The 16,019-nt window shown below is 20.2% G+C and overlaps 1 protein-coding gene across 4 annotated transcripts in view; it reads right to left on the bottom strand.

Moving 5' to 3' along the window:
- Positions 1 to 15,724, bottom strand: part of LOC128952778 (putative neural-cadherin 2) — a 31,923-nt gene extending 16,199 nt beyond the window's left edge. For 2 of the 4 annotated variants that reach the window (XM_054298218.1, XM_054298222.1), the window contains exon 1: positions 6,082 to 6,490. The gene's annotated coding sequence lies outside the window, so the exon portion shown is untranslated. Of the gene's footprint in view, positions 1 to 6,081; positions 6,492 to 15,673 lie in introns of those variants that run through there. The other 2 variants (XM_054298219.1, XM_054298220.1) reach the window with 2 other exon arrangements.
- Positions 15,725 to 16,019: the final 295 nt, after the last annotated feature.

Below are 16,019 nucleotides of genomic sequence, written 5' to 3'. Positions count from 1 at the left end.
CTTTTAGTGAATACAAAATAAGGTTTTATTTTACTTTTTTAAGATATCTCTACATATTTTCATTTGGCGATTGAGGTATAAAATTGAATAATGATTAATGAATTTATTATTGAATACTAATGCTTACGTATACTTTACATCAGATAAGTGCCAATTTTCGGCACATCTATAATATGATACATTTAAAGTAAAACTTTTTCAAAATATTTTATATTTTTCATTGAATTGATTACTTTTTATAAGTCAATTGTTGTCTGGATATTACATTACTCAGTATTTCTAATGTAATTTATTTTTTTTGTCAGTATATATTGTATATTAGTAGATTATTTAGTATGTATAGGAATTTTTATAACTTTTAATATATAAATACAATTTAAAAGTTTTTTATTTATTATAGAAATATTAAAATTTAAATATCAATATAATATTTTTCTCTACTTGTAGTCTAACAAATGTTTTCTAATATATATTTACATAAATAATTTTTATATATTCAATCTATGATAAAAAATAATAAATTAATATATTTTAGAAACTAGATTTGTTGTTAAATTTAATTCAAATAAATCATATTTCATTTATTTACTAAAATATAGCAATTGTTGTAAGCATAATATACATATATTTAATAGTTAATTAAAAAATTTGTTTTTAAACTGTTAAATAAGTTGTATTTTAAATTATTAATATTATTCTATACAGTTGTTATATATATTATAGGTTTTTAGTTAAACAATTAATTGTATTTTATAAATAAAAAATTAAGCATTAAGTTTATTAAAAAATATAATTTTACATAACTATATATCATAAATTAATATATCAATTTTTTGTTTATATATAAATATTATTAATTAATTAAAATATTCATAAATTTAATAAGTTTAAATATTTGCATATATAATTAAATATATTGTACATAAATGTTTTAATAATGTATATAACTGTAGTATTGTGCTTTATTTGTAAGTATTATTATGGGACTATAGTTGTATATTTGCAATACTTCAAAGTTTTGAATATAATTTTAGAAACTTATTTAATATTAAATTATTTTTAAATTAAATAAAATTAATTTTTTAGTCATACAATTAAAACAAAATATTTACAATTTTAACTTTATAGTAAATCATATAAAAATTGTGAATAAATTTGACTCGTAATGTAATGTTCATTCATATAAAGTAATATATAACTTATATACATATAGTTTTTAATGCTTTTAGATCATCAATTAGTTACTACTTTTGACTAAAAGTAGTAAATTTTTGTTAATAAAACCACAATAAAGTCATATAAAGTATAGATATATTACAGATCATATACAGTATACTGTATTATATAATATTAAGATAATAGCAGTACTGAAACTCTTAAAAATAAGTTTTGATATAAATTACAGTAAAATCATTATTGCTTTACACTGACAATCATACTATTAAATTTATTTTATATATTAATGGATAATTTAATTTTAATGGTGTTAATCAAAATACTCTTTTTTGTTTTATATATTACTGTAAATGTAATTAATAAAAGTGTTATAAACTTTGATGGATAATTATAAATTTTTAACAACTAAAACATCTATAAATAATTAATTAAATTATGACATTCAGCTTAAACTTTAGTTATAATCAATTTTATTTAATTTTTATAAGAGATGTACTGTAATTAAGATATTATTCAATAAATAAATAATAAAAAGATTTACAATAACAGACTTTTAAAAATTTATAGTATATTATATATAAAATTCTTTACCTATTTTTAACGATTGAACTTAAATTGCTAATAAAATTGAATTAAATAAAATTTCATATGACTTGACATTTGAATATTATATAATAAATGATTTGATGAATTCATAGATCAATGAGTAGTGCATTACTATACATAGCCTTTTGTATTCACAATGCAATGGTTGTGAATATACTGTAATGAGCGCTGAAAAAGTCGGTCCAAAATTTGATTGCAATTTTTGTATTGCATTCACTTTTCTATTGATGTTATTATTATTATTATTATTACTTTATATATAGGTTTAGATTGATATAGAATAGGAAAAGACATCACTTGAATTGATTTTACTTTTATAGTTCACATCTTATTATAGAAAATGTGATCTTTTCTATTGATATAACTGTCATTTGAATTGAATCATTATATATTATGATATTCACAGTGTATATAAATTTATATTTGCCACTATTGATATTATCTAATATGGCAAACAGCAAATAAACTCAATTCAATAGCAATTGTATGCATCACACTATCAGTTATAACATATGGTGTGATAAGTGTGTGATTTTACTTATAAATCATAGTAACTGTTGCCCTATATATCATACATATTATACAGTACATGTATGTATACTACAATAGTATATAAATAAATAATATATTATTGAAAAATAAAATTAAAAATTTAAAGTACATAAAGTTTAATTATGTTATATTGCTTTATATTAGTTTTTAAAAATTATTATATTGACTTTAAACATAGAGTTTATTTAAAATTAAAAATATATATTTTTCACTAATATAATTATATACTGTACTATGAAAATTGCAAATTACTGTAAAATTAACAAAAATAATTATATTAATACTTTGAAAATAATTATTAGATTATCTCTCGTTTGATTTACACATAACAATATTTTTTTAATTTTATAATTATATAATAGATGTGAATAAATAATTGGAACTAATTTTATACAAAAACTATAGTTATATTATAAGTGTTAATATTTTGGTTAAACATAAAGACAGAATTAAAAAATATTTTACAAATAATTATATTTATTTATATATTAATTTTTATTGCAAACAGACATTAATTATCTTTGTACAATAAAATTATTTTTTAATTTCACATTTTAGAGTAAAATTAAAAAAATGAATAACTGATAAATTATAAGTTTTTGCATATTTTTAATAATATCTCTAAAATCAATATCTGTAATTAAAATTATAAAATAATAATTTTAACATACAAATTATACAAATAATATAATAGAAACACCTAAAAATAAAATATATATTTAAATGTAACAATTTTGCAAACATGTGCAATAATTAATTAGTATTTATTATAATAATTAGTTGATAAATTAGTATTTTGCTAATTATGTAATTTTTTCGTTAAACTTAATAATATTGATTTAAATCACATTTAAATACAATTTTTATCTTTGTTTTTACAGTCAACAATTATATGAATGTATTTATATTGTATTTTACATTATATTTATATCAATATATTGTCTATAGTGTACTTATAGTCTCTATATATTTAGTGTAGTAACTATTTATAGCATAAATCGTCATAAATTAGAGCATTATTTTTAATAGATATAATAACTTAATATAATAAGGATAAAAATGTAGTTATCAAATGATAAGCAAACAATATTCAATATAACAAGTTATAGATAATATTTTCAAAAATAGATTTAAAATTAATAACTTAAAGCAAATATGACAGAGAGAGAGAGAGAGAGAGAGAGAGAGAGAGAGAGAGAGAGAGAGAATTCAAAGTTTGACAAAATATTATTTTAAAAAGATTTTAGGTTTTTCTATCGGTTTAAGCCGTGGGTCAGCATTTTAAAGGTACTGATGAGATAAAAAAAAAGTTTGAGTAAAAAGCAATTTTCTCGGTTAAAATTTCACTTTATATATAGTAAATAATATACATTGTATGTCTTGGGAAACAGTATATATATCTACAATATAAAGTTTAGAAATATATATATATATCTATTAATATATAATTTATATGAATATACATATGTATAAGTTAAACAAAAAATAATTTATAGTAAACATTTTAATTTAAGTTAAAATTGTTAAATTTTATTATAATTTAGAAAATTGATACTTCACGTTTACAATAAATAGTGTAATGTTTTTTAATTATTTTTTATAACATTCACAATATATGAATACTGTACATATAGGATAATTTCTAATTTAATTTAAATAATAATATTTTAGCAATATTAAACTAAGCATAAATATAATAATATAATTACCAATTTATAATATATTATATTAATAACCTCAATATCATATTTACATTTATAAAATAAAAATATTATTTTAATTTTATATCAATAGAATCATACGGTATATCTAATAATAGATTACAAATGGAACCCAAAGATTGTAATCAAATGCCTTAATATTATCCTAACTTTATAATAGAATTTTAATATTAATAGTTATAATGGCTTTAAAAGAACTTTTTTATTTAAAAAAAAGAAAGTTTACTTTGAAAATTTATAGGTATTTTTCTATTTGCCAAACATTAGTAATAAATCAATTTGAACTAGCTAAATTAAACTGAAAATACTTAAAAGAAATAAGACAAAAAACAACAAAAAATGTCAAAATATTTTATGGATAATTTTTATGGTATATTTATCACTGCAAGTGACTAGAAATAGTGCCAAAAAATATATTTCAATATACATATATATATGTATTGTACTTTATATATACAATATAATTTAGTACTGAATATTACTATATATAAATTATATGAGTCTAAATAATATCAACAAAACACTGACAACTCTAACAGTTAATTGAATTGAAGCCAATCGCCACACAGTTTTGTGATAAATGACTTGATTTTATATATTCAATGCATATAAATGAAGTGATTTTGTTGTTGTATTTATACATAAAAAAAGTATTTCTCTGACTTTATTTGATATTTTATATAACCATAAATATAAAGTAAGTTGCAGTGTTTATAACAACATTTACATTATTGAAATCATAAGATATAAGAAAAATTATATATACAGTATACACAATATAATATTATATAATTAATATATCAAAGTTATTTAAGTGTATGAATGAAACACAATTTTAATGATTAGTTTAACATATTTTTTCAGTTGTGTTTAACTATAAAAAAAATATTTCAAAAATAATTTTATTTTCTAATAATATATTATTATTAAAATATTATAATGTATTCTGCTGTACATACTGTATAGTATTACACAAACTAGTGTTAGTAAAATGTAAAATATACAGTAAAAGTAAATGACATATGAATTATATAGTAATTAATCTATTAAATCTAATGACTATACTACTTTAAATTTTAGATAATTTAAAAAATTCAAATTAAGTTTCTTATAACTAACAGCTTGTTTAATCTAATGTCCATTTTATTTATATATAAAAATTTGTTAGTCAGTTGTAAATGTTATTTATCATTGTTTACTGTTTATAGTATTACATAATGTTTATACAATTTTTGTCGATTTGTTAAAAGATTTAAAGAATATTCTTACAAATATAAACAACAATAACTACAACGAGACGCACAATATCAACACTATATGCTGTATAATATGACTTTCATGAGTTGGACTTTTGTATAAAAATAAAACTTTTCACTTATAATATACCTGTTATTGAATAAAATTCATTTGAAAGCATATACATATAGACCGGGAGTTATTGAAAACCGTAAAAACTGTATAAACAGTATTACACATTCTTATGAGTATATATTCTGTATATATTTAATGTCTAAATGTTTTCAGTATTAAGAGTCTAATGCATAGGATTACAGACAGTCAGTGAAAGACAGAATAAGAGATGACAAACCGTTTGATGTGTTTTATGTCTAACAAATGGCAAACGAAACTACTTTTTATCATTTATTAGATTTATCCTAAAATAGTAAAGAAATTACTGTACACTCTTATCAACTAATACTTACTATATATATATATGTAATGAGAATACAACATAAAATGCTTTCCTAATTATTACACAAAAAAGTTTAATTAAATGATTTAATACAATGTCACACATTTTGGTAGCAATTTAATGTAAAGCAAGTTAAGGTCAATATTTTATTGTATTAAATAGTAAATATTGTTTCATTGATACATATCATGTTTATTTACTATAAATTGATACAATATTATATTTTTATTCTATTATTTGCTATAACTATAATAATATAAATATATTTTACTATTAATAATTATATAAATTATATTTTAGTATATCATTATTAATAAAGCGGTTAAGGCAAACCTCCCGAACCCCCAGTGGGTTATAATGGAGAGGTTTGAACTGCTTGTTAGGGGAACTCAGATGTTGGCCAATCGGTATCCCAACCGTCGGCATCTAAACACTCGGCAATAAGCAACACAAGACAGCAATCAAATAACAAAACTATTTATTATTATTAACTTAAACACAATATTATCATCGGCTCTGCTATACTGTAGGCCTGCCGTGACATAACATAACTAAGCGACTTAAATGCTTAACATTAACAAAATAATTATTTAATATACAGTACTGTACGGTACGGCTACTACAAGAGCCGTCCGATTAAAAGCAAAACTTAATTATAAACTTAAAAAACAATATAATTAAATGTATAGAACTTACGGCACGACAGTTACACGTGTCGCCCGTTTTAGAGTTAAATAACGACTGGCCTTAAAATACATAGAAGTATCTCTATATATATATAAAACTATTCATATATATATATATATATATATATATATATATATATTATATCATAAACTTGTAGTCAAAACTAACAATCCGTTACATTAACTAATATAATTTAATTAGAAATTTATGGACATTACATTAGAGAGAGAGAGAGAGAGAGAGAGATTCAAATAGTATCTTATAAGTAAACTTTAATAATCTGAAAATGTAAATATTAACATAATTTTTATTAGAAAAAATTCATAAAAAATTCTTATACTTACTGATACTAATTTGTGTTAAAATGACAGTAAAATAAATTATACCACTCTATGACTCTATCTATTTGTTTATATATATATATATATAYAGTATGCATGTCTTACTGTAATATTTGTGTGTAATAGGATAAGAAAGAGAGATTTATATCTTTAATATAAAAATCAATCATTAAATATAAGTAATATATAAAACACGAATGAATTTTCTATTCTTCACAACTCTTAAGTGTTATTCATGTTTTATAAATGGACTAAACTTTTACATCAAATGTGTCATTAAATACACAATTTATCCGCTAATCAAAGGAAGGACTCGAGTGTCAGATTAAGCACTTGAATATAAACTCATATTTTCTCGCCGGTTATACCTCTCATCTCTCTCTCTCTCTCTCTCTCTCTCTCTCTCTCTCTCTCTCTCTTTCTTTCTTTCTTTCTTTTATCAGCACTCACTCACTCATTCATAATTTTTTATTGTAAGGTTAATGTTATACTATTTATAATAAAAACACAATTCCTATAATAAAAAATAATAAATTGAAAATATTTTTAAGATATTCTAAATGACATGTTTATCACATGTCGGAGCAAAAGATAATAATTTTGATTTTTTTTATAATAATCGACAGTTTGTATTGATATTAATTTATTAAAAAACATTTTATTTTTAAAAATTCAAATTATGTATAATCTAACTTATCTAAAAAAGTGATCCATTAAACTATATTAAGAATTATTAATATTTTAATTTAAAACAATAAATATTTAATCTTAAATGGTATTTGTAACATCAATTTATATTTAATAAATATTATTTAATACATTACAATATTTTTTAATTTATTTGATATATTTAGATATAAATAAATCTATTAAATTCAATGACCGGATATTTAAAGCACTTTACTATGAGAGTAAATTTTAAACAATTTTACCAAAAAAAAAAATGATTATATATTTGTTAAATATTAGATTTCTTATGTTTTTGAAGTTATGCATAAAATTTTCTTATAAATTTTCTCAAATCTTATATATATATATATATATATATATATATATATACTGTATATCATATAAATGACTTTATATATATTTATTAGTTTTATTTGAAATTTTATGTTTAATAACCACAAAAATATTAGAAAATAAAATTCAATATCAAAATTCTGTTTTCAATCAACTTTAATGTTTTAATATTATTAATATAAAAGAATTGTTTTGAACTGTAAATTCTATGAAATATAACCCAAAAAACAAAATAAATAAAATTTATTAACAAAAATTTCTATTTTATAAATATTATTTACATTTAAGTTTTAATAAATTATTTTTTGCAAGTCAAATTAAATCTATTTTAAAACTATAATAAAAACGTTAAAAACTATTTAAATATATATTTATACAACTACATTAAATAAATTATTGCCAACTTTGCTTGATTATTTATTGTAATAGTGATTACAAATAATTTAGATTGCTCAAAATATGTCAAAATATAGCAATTTTTATAAAATTTAAACTAAAATATAAATATTTAAACATGTACTATATTATTGACAAATACATAATTCACTTTAAAATTTAATTATTATTATTATTTAAATTTTATTTTTATAAAGTAATAAATTAACCAAAAATATTAAACACAAAAATACTATGTTAAACATACTTAAAACTTTGAAAATAAAATAAATAAAATAAGTCACTAAAAGTTGTATACTTTAGCACTGAAATAAATATTATTAAAGTATTTATTGTAAAAAATGTTGAATACTTTAGAAATATTTACAGAAAATAAATGGCGAAAAAATTTAATGGAAAGTCATTTTGTTTGGAAAATAATTTTAACTTTAAAGCCGTGACAACATTATAGTCATAATAATAGTAATAATATTATTATTTAAATAAAGATGTGAATAAATGGGTGATAAAAACTAAAAACATAAATAAAAGAAAACAATAATATTAACTAAACATTATAATAAAATAGTGAGTCAAGAGAAAGAAAGAAAGAGAAAGAGAGAGAGACCATAAAAATCAAATGTTATAAAATTTTTTTTACATAAATCTAATTTTTAACATAGAGTTTAAAAATAAAAAAAAATTGTAAAATATAAGGTTGTTTATTGTGATAATCATATAAATAAATATTATAATAATTTTTTATGTATTATAATAAAAACTATACAAATTATTGAAAAAATCGATTTTTCATTTTAACTTTTTGTTATTTATATTTTCACTTTGCTTTAATAATGCATTGACTTTTATAACACTTTCTGACCAACAATAATATATGTTGTAATAAATAACATATTTTTTATTTTTGTGAAAAAAATTATTAAAAATAATTTTATTTGAAACATTGAAACAACTGTCGTTATTGTACTACTATTATATCGAAATAAAAACATATAATATATATATATATATATTTATAGTAAGACAAGGAGACCATTGAAGTAATAATTTAGATGTTTATAATTTCAGATAAAAAAATATTTAGGGAACGGTAGGTCAATGAGTAAAATGACTGAAAATTTATTGTAACTAAGTTTGTGTTTTTTACAACAAAAAATACAACAATAATAATATGAGTTTGCATTGTATTCCCAGTGAAACTTATATAACACAACTATTTCTCATTAATTATTGTCAAATAAAACATTACTCTCTTTCTCTTTTGCTAAACAAATATTATGCTCCGACAATACCGTATTTTTTCTGTGTTTAGTTTATGTGATACTCAACCAGAAAAATACTATATTACTTATATTTAAAAAAATACTAATACAAGAAATGAGTGCAAACAAACAAACAAAACAATTTGTCTGAATTTGCACTTTTATCTTATACTATATATTTAGTAGTTGTATAGTTTAACTTTGAATGGATAGTAACCCCTACCATATAATTAGCCAATTAATATATAGTGATGTATTTGATATTTTACTTATATTTTTTATTTTGTTAAACAGTCTTATATATAAAAAATATGATATATATTATATTATATAATAAAATGCATCATGTTAAAATAAATAGGCAAAAAGATATTTGCTTATTTTGCATCATAAATATAATGAAATGACAATATAAGTCATTAAAAAATTTGTTAAATAGATATAATAAATTGTGTTTTATTTTTATAAAACATATTTTATTCATTATACTGTATTTTTGTCTATTTTTTCTTTAGTATCACTTACAGACAAATGAGACATTTTTCCGCTCTTTTTATTTTTAATTTAATATCGTTTTTATGATAATACGAAATCTTAATATAAACCCAAACCCCAAAATCATATTTCAATTTTTGTCTGTATATAAATTTGTTTCATTAATATGATTTAAGTTTTTATGTTTAAAGTCATTAGTGATTTGTATAATAATAATTTTTATAAATAATAAGTAATAGCTTAAAATAAGCTATTTTTTGTCTCACAAAACTTTTATTAAAATGATTAAAAATTGAAACTCTTTTATTTAAATTGAAAATAATTTCTTAGTAATACTATTAAAGTTGTGTTAAGTTATAATAATTTTAAAATCTAGTGTTAGTTAGCGATAAAAATAAGTTTAAAAAACAGTAGCTATGGTTTAATAATAGATTTCTGACTAATGGTTGTGAATTATCTGATAAAAAGAGTATATTTTTATATATGAATAATAAAAGTCTTTTATTTCAAATGTTGTGTCAGAATATTCTCTTTTTTGAATACACAAGAGTTAAATGAGGAGAGAGAGAGAGAGAGAGAGAGAGAGAGAGAGAGAGAGAGAGAGGAGAGAAAGAGAGCAAAAATTTAAATTTATGTGAATTGCAAGCTTTTTTAAGTGTCGCATAGATTATTTGAATTATAGCAATATATTACACATATGTTTTGACACATAAATTGTAATCTTTTTTATGTTTAAGACAAATCACAACAAATTTTGGATTTATAACAAAACATAAATATATAATAATAATAATAATAATAATAATAATAATAATAATAATAATAATAATAATAATACAGCTTATATACAATAATAAAGTATATGTGTTTAATAATAACACATTTTTACTCTATATTATATATAATAAATAAATGTGATGCATACATTTTTTAATGTTTGATATTTATAATGTTAAGAATAAAGATAAACATAATAATTATACAACAAAAACAAATTTTTTTATGTTTAACTATATATAAGATTTGTTATTATTAAAGATAATGTTCAGCCATTAATTAGATGACAGGAATTTGTGTCAATTAATACATAATACTAACGGCAAATACATTGTTTTGTCACCAAATAGTGTTCAATTGAAGTATCGTTTCAATGGGTGCACCAGTCGATGGGTCTGTCATTTGTATAATGGGCTCACAGATCAGCACAAAACACAATTATAGACATGAGTTCACTAAATGTGTCGCACAGACCAAACATTACTACAATACTCTTTCTCTTTCTCTCTCTCTCTCTCTCTCTCTCTCTCTCTTAGTTTCTCTCAATCACTCTTTCATTACTTCAATACTCTTTATTAAAGTACACATTCATTAGTGTTGTTTTGCTACACGACTATACTATAGTTTAATTCAATTAATATGAGCAAAGATATCGATGAGAAACACAAAAATATCAAATAAAAAGATTTAAAAGAATCACTAGTTTATGATATTATTTACTGATATATATTTGGCTAATGTTTTAGACAATAATAGATAAACAATAAATAGAAATGAGGGCTAACTATAAATAGGTTTTTCTGTTATCATATTTGTTGAGTTTGATAGATATTTCTTTATTTAAAATCTCAAAATCTTTGATACAGTCAGAGTATTACAAATATTGTCCATGTTTTGTGAGTTCTCAATTAGACCGTTCCCTTAAATATCTAACTTTCCCCACTGTCTGTATATACTGTATAACTCAATATTCCTTATTCTGGTTGCAAACCAAAAGCCAAGATTTTTATGCATCAGTAGATGTGCTCTAATGATAGCAATGAATTCATTGGCGGATCTGTCTGTCTCTCCTCTCTTTCTCTCTTTTTTATGTCACATAAATTTGTCACTCAATACTTATAGTACACACCAAATATTAGGGTAAAAATTACAACATTTATTGCAGAATATGTGCTAAAATAGATAACTGTAAGTTGTGTTCAAACATTTTTTCTAAAATATATTTTGCTTATAGTTTGTCTAAATTATCTATAATAATAGTAATAATCTTTTTTTTCCAAAATAATGTTTTGCATTTCAGCAAAATTTTGCATTATTTAGTCAACATTTGGTGGACATTATTGATTAACACATTGAAATGTTTAGGTGAATAATGAACATTTTGGATAAACATTTGATAAAATAGTAATAAAATTAATGATATTTTCTTTGACATGTCTTAATGTCAGACAACAACAAAATTAACTGATAAACTATTATTTTATTTTATCCAATAATAAATGCAAACTTTTAGAAAAAAACTACAATTTGCAACGATATAACTTTATTAATAATATTATTTATTATATATTAGTAGTATCATATACTGTACAATTATTGTATAATAGTAATTATTGAATTACATAAACATAGAAAAACTCTCAATTTAATGATATTATAGATTACATTATATAATAGATGCTATCATATATATAAAACTTTATATGTTATTAAAATTATTTTTATTTAAAATATAGTATATATATATACTGTTTATAGTAAAAAAAAGTCGTTTTGACAATGGGTATCATATTATCTTTTTGTTTAAAATTTCATACAGAATAAAACAAAATTAAAGTAAAATTTTAAAATAAAATAAAATATTCGTTATTCATTGCTTTAAATCTATAAAATAAAAAGCATATAACTATAAAATATGTGTTTCCCAATAGGATTTCTATTATATAATACTTTTGCCAAAGCATTTACAGTATTGACTGTAATGTTAAGGACACGCAACTTCTCATTGATATTCATATATATAAATGGATCAAAATTAATGTATATTCAGGCATTAATGTTCACAAAAAAATAAATATAGTTTTAAAAAATAAAAAAAAAGTCAAACATTAACTGTTTGTTTAATTTCATTAAAACCTGAAGAAAAAAATTTTGAAACAAAAACATTGCATAGCTTTGCATAAAATTTTCTATTTTAAAACTTTAATATAATAGTAACTAACGATATTTTTTATTATGCAAAGAGGACAAGGAGTAGGAATAGGATGTCAATAGTTTTGTTAATAGTGTTTATTTTTAAAAATTTAGTAAATGCTATATTGTTGTGGTTATAAAGTTTTTATATAGTATATAGACGGCTACATAAAACTTATTAGGTTTAGTGTATGTTGTTTAACATTATATTGCTTTACTAAATTTATATATATATCCCACAATAGTAACATTAATAATTTTTTTTGGAAAAATATTTTTTTTGTTGATTTATTAATTATTAATAAAGTACTGAACAGAAAATATAATAACATTTCCAATAAATTGGATTTTTTTCAATTACAATATATAACTTATATTAAATTGTCATTTAATGTGATTAACAATTTTATTTGATTCCTATAATTTTTAGCTTTAATTTATTGTTTAGACAGCAATAGGGTTTGCCATCAAATTTTCACAACACTTACCCAACTGACCGCCCATTTCTATATACAATTGAATTCTTATGTTTTCAATTTATTTCATTTTCATGTTTTTCTTCTTTTTATTTAGACATTGAAAATATTATTTCAATTGATAAAAGTGAAATTTATAATGTTATCTTTTTAACTCAACATTATATACTATGATTGTGTTATAAAATATATTGGCATCATTATTAATATTATTTCAGGAAATAACAAAAAAATTAAAATATATCCCAAAAAACCATTAAATGTTATTTATTAATTTGCCATTAAATTAATGTCTGGATATACATTATTGACAATAGGTATGGTCGGTGCCTATAAATTAATTACAGCCTAACTGGGTGTCGTGCAATCATAAATTACTTATTTGCTGTTCACATATAACTTATAGTGTGAAAACCTAGTATTTATTTATTCAATTAACACTAGAGCTTATATAAAATGCTGAGAAAAGTTTTTAAATAAAATATAAATTAGTCTCTCATAACACCATTAAATGTCAAAAAGCAAAATTTAATTATTAATAAAAGAAAACTAAAAAGATATATACTATGCATATTAAATTCAAATGACACTGTTGTTCAAAAATAAGACAATTTTGACATAAATATGTTGTAATTTATTGAATATTCTGAATAATAAAATGTGTTAAAAATATTTTAAAAAGAAATTTTTACAAATCATACAATAGTTTTATTATTATTGTTATTATACAGAATATACAGTACTGTAATATATATATATATATATATATATATAATTCTTTGTTATAAAACCGTAACAACAAATTTATTCTTTCATATCTCTTATAATACAAATATAAAATACAGAGTTTATATTATTGTATGTTTTGTGAGTTTATAATAATAGTGGGAATAAAAATAAAATTTAGAGTAAATTTGATTGCGAGAGAAGTCCTTCAAAAACGATAGTTAGCTCACAATCACTGGAAATACCGTTTTTCACAACAACAACAACAACAACAAGAATCAGTGATTCTATTATATTCTTTACTTTTTATTGTCGATTCCGTCTATTTTATAACTGAATGATTGATTTGCTTGTATTTTATAACTTTTAACAACAAATTTCTGTATATTTTTAGCTGTGATACAAAAAATTCACCACAAAATAAAGTTTTGACATTATTTGTTATATTTAATATGCTTTCAAATGGATTTATATAACAAAAAAGTTGTAAGTAAATATTTAATTGTAATTTTTTTATATAAAGATATAATTTAATTATTAATTAGTTTGATATTGATAAAAAATAATTTTGTATTTACATTATTAAATTAAATTAAGTTTAAAAATTTTAACGATAAGTTCTTTMTCTCTCTCTCTCTCTTTCTTTCTTTCTCTCTCTCTCTCTCTCTCTCTCTCTTTCTTTCTCTCTCTCTCTCTCTCTCTCTCTCTCTCTCTCTCTCTCTCTCTCTCTCTCTCTCTCTATTTCACTCACCACTCATTCATTTACTAATTATTCACTCACTCACTCTCTCACTTAAACATTTGAACTGAACATATAATAATGATTAAAAAATGTTACCATTATTTATCATTTAAGTTAAACAAACATTGATTATTTGTTGTATAATAATTAAAACAAATGTTTTGTCAAACAAACTAAATTAATACTATTGTTATATTATTTTATAATAGTTTTTAGTGAAAAACAAGTAAATATATCGATTTTTACAATATTGTGTTCAACAGCTATGCTCTGGCATCTCATGTCATTCAAAAATCATCTTTTATTTTATATTATGTTTAAACAATATATATATATACAGTATATATATATATATATATTAAAAATAAACACATTGAGAAAAAATAATTGAAGCACTAAATGCTCATTAAAGTTACAACATTTTAAAACATATAACATAATAATTATATAAAACTAAACAAAAAAAAACTTTTTGCAATCTAAGCAAATACTCATTATTAGTTTTGTACAAAATTTGTGCCATAACTCTGTATCTCTAATAATATAAGTGACAACAAAAACAGTCACTAATTAGGATAACATCTCTTTTTATGTATTTCTCTTGAGTTTCTATTTTTATTATAAATATCTATGCAATGACTTTAATTTTATACAAAAATATTAATGAATTAAAAGCCTCTTATGTAATGAGTAAATAAAATAACTTTTAGCTTAAAACAGATAATAATAATAATAAATATAATTTGCAAGTCTTTAAAATCAATATATTTAATATACAATAAATTTATAAAAACATAAAAAACTTACCTAGATAAGTTGAGGCACCAGTAAGTATAAAAAGTACTTTAAGTGTGTCCAACATTTTTTAATTGGCTATTATTGATGAGTTTAAACTTAGAAATATTTTTTCTCTAAATAAATGATTTATGTTTCATAGATAATAATTTTGTTTTTTTTGTATTATTTAGTTATATATCAATCTATAATCTGAGTGAATGGTAATTAATTATCCAAATAATTTGTTAGCTTTTACTTTCAGTATATGTTAGTAATATATTGTTATTATTAGAGTTTTTAGACTTTGCTTTTTAAATGAAATTTAATTTAAACTCTTTTACATAATTTATGTCACAAATGAAGAAATTTATTAATA

This window comes from Oppia nitens, unplaced genomic scaffold (genome assembly GCF_028296485.1).
Source record: "Oppia nitens isolate AA-2021 unplaced genomic scaffold, nextdenovo-longstitch-racon4-pilon3 scaffold1_pilon_pilon_pilon, whole genome shotgun sequence".
Taxonomy (NCBI): domain Eukaryota; kingdom Metazoa; phylum Arthropoda; class Arachnida; order Sarcoptiformes; family Oppiidae; genus Oppia; species Oppia nitens.
This window is presented reverse-complemented; position numbering and strand designations above follow the sequence as displayed.